Source organism: Magnolia sinica, chromosome 16 (genome assembly GCF_029962835.1).
Source record: "Magnolia sinica isolate HGM2019 chromosome 16, MsV1, whole genome shotgun sequence".
Taxonomy (NCBI): domain Eukaryota; kingdom Viridiplantae; phylum Streptophyta; class Magnoliopsida; order Magnoliales; family Magnoliaceae; genus Magnolia; species Magnolia sinica.
In genome coordinates, this window is record NC_080588.1 from 10,088,080 (window position 1) to 10,098,053 (window position 9,974).

At 37.9% G+C, this 9,974-nt stretch overlaps 1 pseudogene; it reads left to right on the forward strand.

The window, feature by feature from the left end:
* The first annotated feature begins 6,138 nt into the window (after positions 1-6,138).
* Positions 6,139-9,719, forward strand: LOC131229706 (elongation factor 2-like; annotated as a pseudogene).
* The last annotated feature ends 255 nt before the right edge of the window (positions 9,720-9,974 follow it).

Below are 9,974 nucleotides of genomic sequence, written 5' to 3' on the forward strand. Positions count from 1 at the left end.
CCTTTAATCTTTTTATAAGCTTATGTACGATTGAAGCGTGTAGGTGACGCTAGGACACAGCCGTAGCTTCACCGCAGTAGGAGCGTGCAGTCGAGTTTCAGGAGTTTTTGTTATTATTATCTTGTATTTCCCTTCATACGCATTGTACCTTAAAATTTTTTTTTATCATAGTGGATTTTGTGATGGTGTTTTTGTGGTTATTGTTTGTGGGTTATGCTTATGGTTATGCTCATTAGAATCAAATTGATGTTAAAATCATCCTTGTAGGATCCCAGGATTAGAACCTGGTGTATGGGTGTTGGGAGCCAAGAATGGGTACTATGGAGGTTGTTGGCTCCGGATTCGGCAATCGGGAATTTTGTGAGCCCAGTTTTCGAGTTTGGGGTGTGACAGATCCTGTGATCTTGCATTCAGAATGATTTTCGGGCCCATTTAACATGAGTAGCCTGATTTTCTCAAATCTCTGGTGTGTAATTTCTTTGATCTCGGTCCCCTGGGGTCCGTCCCTTGCTTTGGTGACATCAGAGCATCAAATCCACCATTTTAGTACCCTTTTTCAGTCCAAGCTCCTAAATACTCCTTGCATCACAAACACGATTAAAATGGAGCGTTAAATAGTATTATGTTTACAAAATCAAGTAACAACTAGGGTCTAATATACAATATTTGACCCTCGACACATGGCTTGTACATATGACTCTCCGATGCCTAAGTCAGGCTTGAGGTCTTTGTAGTGGGATGGGATCTCTAGAAAAGAGACCAGTCGAGTATTAGAGTTTTTTGTGAACATACCTTAAATAGTGGGAGATGTTTATACATTTATAGGAGAGAGGATCCCGTAGTATGGGGATTCTTTCCTAATATCTTATAGATCTCACTACCAAAAAATCGAGCAAAGGCTACAGATTATTGGAGATTTTAGCTACGGATATAAACTGTAGCTATTTTGCCTAAATACTTCGACCCCACCGCACCACACATACAAATTGATGGTCCGTTAGAAGTTCCATAGGGCCCACCACAATTTTTGTGTTTAATCTAAGCTGCCCATCCATTTTTACAACTCATTTTAATGCATTAGCTCCAAAAATTAGGTAAATTGAAAGCTCAAGTGGACCACACCATAGGAAACAATGGAGATTAAGTGTCTTTTATTGATTTATGGTGTGGTCCATGTGAGCCTTCTATTTGCCTCCTTTTTTAGGAGAAATCCCTAAAAAATTCATTGAATTGAATGGACGGCACAGATAAATGACATACATCATGGTGGGCCACACGGAGCCCCTAACATGACTATTTGTCTCGATTGGGCGTCTGCGCACATTAAAAAAATGGGATTTGTCTCGATTGGGCGTCCGCGCCCATAAAAAAAGGTCCCGCTTACTTTTTTCATTCTCACGCCCACACACGAAAATACATCTCTCCTCTTGCTGCTTTCTCTCCATCTTCTCCCCACTTTCTCTCTCTCTCTCCTTGCCCATCCTCGGTGAGGGACTCGTTCGGACAGCTGATGTTGGCCGAGTGGTGGTCCAAGGCCCTCCTTTCCCACGCACCACCTTCATTCCTCTCTCAATCACGACCTCCCTCTGTCTCTCTGAAGCTCGATTGAATCAAATTCACAAAGGTGAGGTATTTCTCTCTCTCTCTCTCTCTCTCTCTCTCTCTCTCTCTCTCCCCCTCTTAATCTCTCTCAATCTCAATGTTGATTTATGAATTTGGGGATTTAGTAATTTGTGGATTTCCAATTCGAATGTGGACCCTCATTTAGGGATTTGGGGATTTTAGGGCTTACAGATTTGAATGTGGACCCTGAATTTGGGTTTTTCTAATTTTACAAAGTGGGGATTTTAGGATTTTGGGAATCTAAGAATTTTTAGAATTAGGGATTTCACCTTCCAGATTCAAGAGAACAATTTTGGTCTCAAGTACCGTTGAAATGGGGCTAGAGGAGTGGCTGCTTTGTAGCATCTGTTTGTTCTCTGTTTGTAATTGTTGTTGATTGCACAGATATGGAGACAGCCCCCATTACTGCAGCCTTCATCCGCAGCCACTGCCGCTATAATCCATTGTTGCAACCTCTATACTCCACCAATGCTGCCACCTCCACTGATCGGCACCACCATTTGCCCCATCAAGAGCTTTTTATTTATTTATTTACTATGAGTAATATCCCATTTTACTATGCATTTTTTTATTTGGGTTTTAATGTTTTGGTGTTAGATGATTTTTTTTTGGGCGTTTGGATTTGATTTAGGTGTCGCTTGGATGCTATAAAATCTGTAAGTCATAAATCAATTGCTGGTAAATGGATTACAGGGCCTGTTTGGATGATGAAATTTCCTGTAAATGTAGGTTGTAATTAATTTATAGCTTTTACCTGCATTTAAAAATCTTCCATTTGTGGGCCCACATGCTGTGCTGGTCTAATGATCGAAACCATCTATGTTCTAGCAGGTCCTATGTTATAAGTGAAATTGTGAGCATTTTACATAGAATGCATGATCCTTACCATCACTATGTGTAGATGAATTTAATAGATTGAAATTTCCTGTGGCTCATGCTCGACTCCAGAAATCAAAGGTCAGGAGTATCACTGAAATGTGATTATGGGACCATATCTTATTCATGGTACTTGAAAGAATATGGACAGTTAAAATGGTCAGAATACCTCAAATGTGGATTGTGAAGAGTTTGTTTTGGGTATGTTGTAACTCTGGATGGAGTTCTTCTTCTTTTTATATTAGTTTTTTTTCTTTATTTATTTATTCTCGGGTGGTATACGTTTATTTGTTTTCATGAGGTGTGGTGTCTGTTTTCTCAGTGCTCCATCTTCCACCTTTGTTGCATTTTGTTCTGGCATTATTCAGGGTTCTGTAAATCTTGTACGGGATGCCACCTGCTGGCAGTGTGAACATGAGTGGCGGCAGGATATTGCTATCATTACAAAGTGGTTGTTAGGGATGTCTCCGGTATGCTTCCATGGATTTTCTGCTTTAGCATTAGAACTTGCTAAATTCTAATTTGCATGCATCATCGATGTTTACATGGCAATGCTGGGATGCAATATAATGATTCTTTAGTTTTATGATTATACATTTAAACAATTGACCTACTGTACATATGAATTCATAAGGGATTCTTACTTGTTTAAGTCTTTTGATAGAAAAGTACTTCTCCCTTAAGAAAAAAAGAAAGTACCTTTTTGCCTCTTTAAAAAAGAGGAAGTGCCTTTCTAATTTTAATATTTCAATGGTTTGTTATATTTAGAGTTTGTTGAAATGCATTAGTCTGATCTTCTCTTGCCATCCTGGGATTGTATGAAGCCTCGTATCTCACATCTTAGTTATCTGTTTTTAATTTGCTTCTTAAGCAACTTAAGCAGTCCTAACTATCCTACTTATCTATTTTTAGTTTAATTTGCTTCTTAAGCAACTTAAGCAGTCCTAGCTATCCTACTTATCTATTTTTAGTCTATGTTTTGACTTCTACAAGTTAGATCTTGCATAAGTTGGCTAGGCTTGTGTCCAGCTCTACACTTAGCAGATTCTTTGAGAGGCCCCTCTCATCTACGACGTTTCATGTAATCGGGACTGCTTTTTTTTCTGACGTTTTTGGCAAATATGAGGGTGGTTATGATTCTTGGCAGGTGTATTACAGTGAAGAAACACTTAATGTGCCAATGGAGATGATAGAAGGGAAGTGTAAAGTTAGAAAGAAGCATGATCTTCCATCTCTGGATGGCCCTGCAATATTTGAGCATATCTTATTCAGTGAATACATATATGATCCTTCCAAAGGAGCCCTTAAGCAGGTAGAGTTTATCCTTTGCCACCTTATGCAAGATTAACTATGCCTAGAGACTCAAAGATTTGGTTCCAAATCTTTACGATGAATTGTTCTTAAGTTTTGGGTAGATTCAGGGTTGAGTTTGTAGCTGTTGTATGGTGCAGTGTCATGATTGTATTGGTTGGGTGGATGCAATCATTGGGTGGACTGGTTGGGCTGGCAGTTAGAGAGTTTAAGACTGAAATGCTGACAGAAACAGGTTTAGATTGTGTTTGGATTTTAAAACATTGGTTATGATGCCAATATATGTATATTGGAAAATTAATGTAGGCATGGTTTTGAATTGGTTCGTGACATGTCTTATGTTATGACTAACCTTCTTTAATCCCGTTTCTTTGCCAAAGTTTGGGGAACCATTTTAGTGGTTTATTTTCAAAGAGATTGATGATATTTTCAGTTTTGGAATCGTTTGAGCAAAACTCATGTTCATACTGAGGGCTGGAGCTGCTACGATGTTCTTATACCTTAGATTTTTGCTAAGTTCAATGTCTACTAATGTTTGTAGGGTTCATATTGTATTATCTAACCTTTTTAGAAAAGTAATTTTTGTGCATATCAAGAAAGAAATCTTGGCTGTACACATTTATTTATTTATCTTATGATGCTCTTGTTCTTCAGGGACCTTGGAAATTCGAACTTATCAGGCCATCTGGTAGCTGAACTTGGAAAACATGAACATCTACAGTATTTGTAAGTGCCTTCTTTGGTTCATTCATTTTCTTCCATAGATGCCTCTTTATTTATCATGTCATAACTTTTTGAGAGCTTTTATATCTGTTCAGTTGGTGTTGCAAGTTGCAATATGCTAGTGGTTACTTTCTTCATTTCTTTCTTTTTTGAAGGAATATGCTAGTGGGTACTTTTCATCTTAAAAATTAATACAACGTGTCGATCCAACAAGGAACTCGTAGCTTGGTTGTTTCAGTGACACTATTGTTTCACCATGGAAATGCAACATGGCATTCCCTTTAGCTTTAACTAATGAATAGAAGAAGAAGAAGACGCAGTGTAGTATGGAGTCTTAAGTATCGGGATCTAACCAAGATGTTTGTAGGGTTCATTTTCTTCCATAGATGCCTCTTCATGTTTAAGTACACTTCAGAAAAAAAAAATCATGTTTTAGTTGAGTTCGAGGTTTTTCTTTCTGCTCACATGAGTATGCACGTGGCCTTGTAATGCAATCTTCAATTTCTTTTTTCCAGGTTTCAGGTAGATGTCACTTGATGTTAATAGTCATTGCCATGTGGATTTTCTTATCCTAGTGATTGATTCTGCCATTCATTTTCTTTGCATTATTCATACTTCTTACCAGATATGGTGTTCTTTTGATGAGTCCTATGTTAATGATATCCATGCAGTAGCTGCCAAAATGTACAACCTATATCAAATTTAAGCAATTTGTCATGTCCTTTAATATATCACTATCTTTGGATAATCCAACCTGACTAATGATGAACATCAAAGTTCCAGAGGAAAGCTAATGTTATATTGGAACCTCATCTGCATTTTGTGGAAGCAGAGCCATTTGGCATGAGGCATAAAGTCCAGATGGCAGAATGTATTGATAGGAAGTGGGTCAAATGGGCCATTTTTGGACTATGCCCACTTGATTTTTGTTGTTTTTTTTTTTTTTAATTTTACTCAGACCAATTTGTTGAATCTTTAGTCGAGTTCTGTGGATGACTCGTGGGATCATGGCACTGAACCAGATTGGGCTCAACAGCTTCTTTATTTCATGTGACTTGGCCTGAGGATCAACCATCATTGGTTTTTGTTGAGTGTTTCTAGCATTGTATACAGATTCTATTCTCGACCACACTGTTTTCGTATAGTGAAACCAGGGAACTCAGAATTTATACACGAATTTATACCTTGCGACTTTACTCTATGAACTGCAGGCTACAATATGCATTGATTTCATGTCAAAGACTATGTACCTTGAAGATCGGACAGTTCATTTGCAGCTTTGTTAGGATATCTTTCTTTCCTATTAGTTTGCATTTGTAGCCACATTTCCAAGCTCGCTCATTTAGTTTTCCCAGTTGCATGAAAAGCTATTGTCTATGCTCCAAAACTCATGGGAAATGAGAGCTTTGGTGTGGAGTAGAAATGAGAAGATAGTGATGCCAACAAAATGTGGGTCCAATGCTGCAAAAATGTGGGAAATGCTTTTATCATATTTGTTGTTTGTGTTCATAGGTTATGGTTCACCCAGTGAATAAATTCTAACCTACTAAGTGCATGGGTTATGGTCTACATGCAATTTGTGAGTTATTTACTACATTTAAAAAGCAAGTGTTTTGGGCAGAGGTTTGTGGGGTATGTCCTAAATCTGGGTTTCTTAAGGGCTTTTTGGGGCAGAAATCTGTGGAGAGCTCCACCTCGAGATTTGCTTGAAGGACTTATAAGAAGATTTCATGGGCGGGGCTGAGATTCTTGTTTCAGATCCTGTTGTCTTTTTCCGTGAGACGGTACTTGAGAAGTCAGTTAGGACTGTAATGAGCAAGTCCCCTAACAAGCACAATCATCTCTACATGGAGGCCCATCCCTTGGAAGATGGGCTTGCTGAGCCATTGACGAGGGGCGTATCGACCTTAGGGATGACCCAAAAGCCCGCTCAAAGATCCTATCTAAAGAGTTCGGGTGGGACAAGGATCTTACCAAGAAGATCCGGTGTTTTAGACCCGAAACAACTAGCCCAAATATGGTTGTTGACATGTACAAGGGAGTTCATTACCTGAATGAAATCAAGGATTCTATTGTGGTTGGGTTCTAATGGGCATCAAAGGAAGGAGCATTGGCTGAAGAAAACATGCGGGGCATATGCTTTGAGGTCTGTGACATTTTTCTTCATGCTGATGCAATCCATAAGGGCAGTGGATAGATCATCCCGACAGCAAGAGGGGTCATATATGCCTCCCATCTGACTGAGAAACCCAGGCTTTTGGAGCCTGTCTATTTGGTGGAGATACAGGCACCTGAACAAGCGCTCAGTGGCATCTATGGTGTCCTAAACCAAAAGCATGGTCATGTCTTTGAGGAAATGCAGAGGCCTGGCATGCCTCTCTACAACATCAAGGCGTACCTACCTGTCATTGAGTCGTTTGGGTTCTGAGGGACTTTGAGGGTAGCAACATCTGGACATGCCTTCCCACAGTGTGTGTTTGATCACTGGGACATGATGTCGTCTGATCCAATGGAGGCGGGATCGCAGGCGGGCAGTTGGTGGCTGATATTCGAAAGAGGAAGGGTCTGAAGGAGCAGATGACATCTCTTTTTGAATTCAAGGACAAGCTCTGAGGCGTCTACTTGGCAATGGAGAGATTCAAGTAGTAGGTAAGTTGGTGTCCATTTTGTCTTTTTTATTTTTATTTTTGGTTTTTGTTCTTGTTTGGTTCAGATGCTGCCAGTCTCTGTTGGTAAAGCAGCTATTTTTTTATCTAGAGTTTCGTTTGTCTGCATGTTCTAAGGGGATGAGGATATATACTCTATTTTACCTAACTTTTTTTTTATTTTTTTAAATTTGTGATTTTGTTTTGAAAAGGATTCCCGAAGCTGACTCCAAATACCTGGGACAAGTCTGAGGTGATGATGATGTTGAATTGGATATTATTGCTGATATGCAAATGCATACACTGCTGATCAAATTAGCTGGGATAGTGATTTGACTTTTTTTTAAAAATAAAAATAAATAAATAATGATGACAACTCTACCATGATGCTGGTAACGACCCATGTAAATGCCGTATATTTCTTTTCAAATTCCTTCAGCATAGTTGATGGCATATAATATAACGTTTCTGCTTTTATAGAATCTTAAGTCTCAGGTTCACATCATTATGACTAAATTACTTCTCCTAGTTGTTTACAGATAGCATGGGCATTTGGGGCTTCTAAAATAATTGTTGTTGATGTTCAAGATGATAAACTTCGCAATGCAAAGATGCTAGGAGCAACTCACACAATAAATGCAGCAAAAGAAAATGTCATTGACAAGATAAAGGTGCTCTTCGGTACCGAACCATTTTATTTAAAGCTTGAAACTTGATTAAGAACGGTCCTTATAAAGGATGTGGTCCTTTTCACATGGTTGAAAGAGTTTTGAATGATTAACTTCTTTTACAATCATCAAACTGTTTATTTACTAGATTTAACTATTGAAAATTTGAGTACAATAGTTGCTCTATTATCATGATTGATCCAAAGGGTTCTCCCTCCTGTTTTATGTTGAAGTCAAGAGTTTCTTATGTCCACATACACCTTTACATGTGCCCACATGGACCTATCAGGCAAATCTATTAGACATTCACATTAATGCCATGCATCAGGTGGGCCCAAGCATGTAAATTATGTGGTCCAAAAATCAGGTCCATCCACTCATCAGCTGGACAATGTATATGTTGATTGTTGAATGTGGACCATTTTTGTAAATTCATTCCTTTTAGAATTTCTGATGAAAAATTTACAAGTTTCTGGATTACTAGTTTTAGACTTATTGGCTCGGCACCTACGACGGCGGTCTATGCTTTATATGAATTTTGAAATATTTCTGGATTACTAGTTTTTGCTATTATTTATCCATGTTCTTGTTTTTCTGTTTTTGCAGCTCAATTGGTTTTCTTCAAAAATGGTGAAGGGAAAGTGATATGTATCCTTGTGGTGGTGGCGATATGTTCACTCATTGGCGTTATCTTTTGTGTTACATCTCTCAAGTTAATATCAGGTGTCTCAAATTGATTGTGAAATTCACATGCTAAATCAAATGATCAAGTTTAAAAATTGATTTGGCTAGATTGTTCGGTTCATGCTCAAGTGCTCAACTGCAACTGAATATTCTATATTGAGATATCATTGATACGCGTCGCATGTATCGATAATATTCAGGAATATTTGTAAATGGGCAGTGCAATATTTTGAGATATATCAATGTATGGCTGTAACACTGAGTATGTCTAATATCCCCTTTTAAAAAAAAAAGAACAATTGTCTGTATTGGAAAATGCTTTTTTATCTTCATTGATATATAGAGGACGTGGTCCTCTTTGGGAGTTTGTTAGTTAGTTTTCTTCTATTGTATTTCCAGGAGTGACCCATTACTGGCAGATTTTTCTCTAGGTTTTCTTCACATTGAGCCCACCTGATGCACATGTCAGACTTCCCATGCAAGTGGTAGGCCAGTAGTGTGGCCTTGTATGAGGTGCATGTGGGCTTAACAAGCTGCTTTATTAGTTACTTCTTTTTTCTTTTCTTTGAAAGTTGCCAATTACATGCACTTTCATCTCTCTTCATATTTTTAGTTTTACCACTCTTGATTCCCTTTCCATTTTCAAAATTTCATCACTTGACTAATGCTATGGTATTTGATTCTTATAATAAGGTTTGTATGAATCATCTGTAGGTGTTTTTGAACTTGTTGTACTTCTATGGAATGTGTGTCATAGTGAATGATTGCTTGCTTCAACGGTACTTTAGCAATGTATGAACGCTGTTTGGAGCATTAATTCAGCTTACATTAGGGGAATTTTATGTTTTCCTTGCATTTAGTTTTCATCATTCTTCAATTGACTGATTCTTTGTTTTTATGTTGCAGAGTCCTCTAGTGGTGGTTCACCCTCGAATATAATTACAGAAGACACGTAGGAGAAGTTATCAATATAGTTGTCGGATGTGCGGGTGGACTATTGATACTCGCATCCATTTTCTATTTATGGTGGATGAAGGAATCACCTGGCCATATGCGAGTGCACACAGACTCACCAAGATTTGTACTTTCAGCATTATTATAATTGTAATTGAATTGAATGAATGAATGATTGTAATTGATTCATTATTGAATGAATGATTGTAATTGACTTAGTGAATGAATGATTGTAATTGACTCAGTGAATGAATGAATGATTATGCAGGTGGTAATTGAATGAATGAATGATTATAATTTCTTTTAAATGTAAGCAACAGCTATGGATATTGACCGTAGTTGGTAATCTTATGACTGTAGCTGCTATTAAATTCTAAATATTGCTACGGATGTAGCACCACTTTTAGCTACAAATACTATCCGTAGCTGTAGTTACTTTTGGCTACAGAAATGATTGCTACGGATTATATCTATAGTTATTTTAATCTAT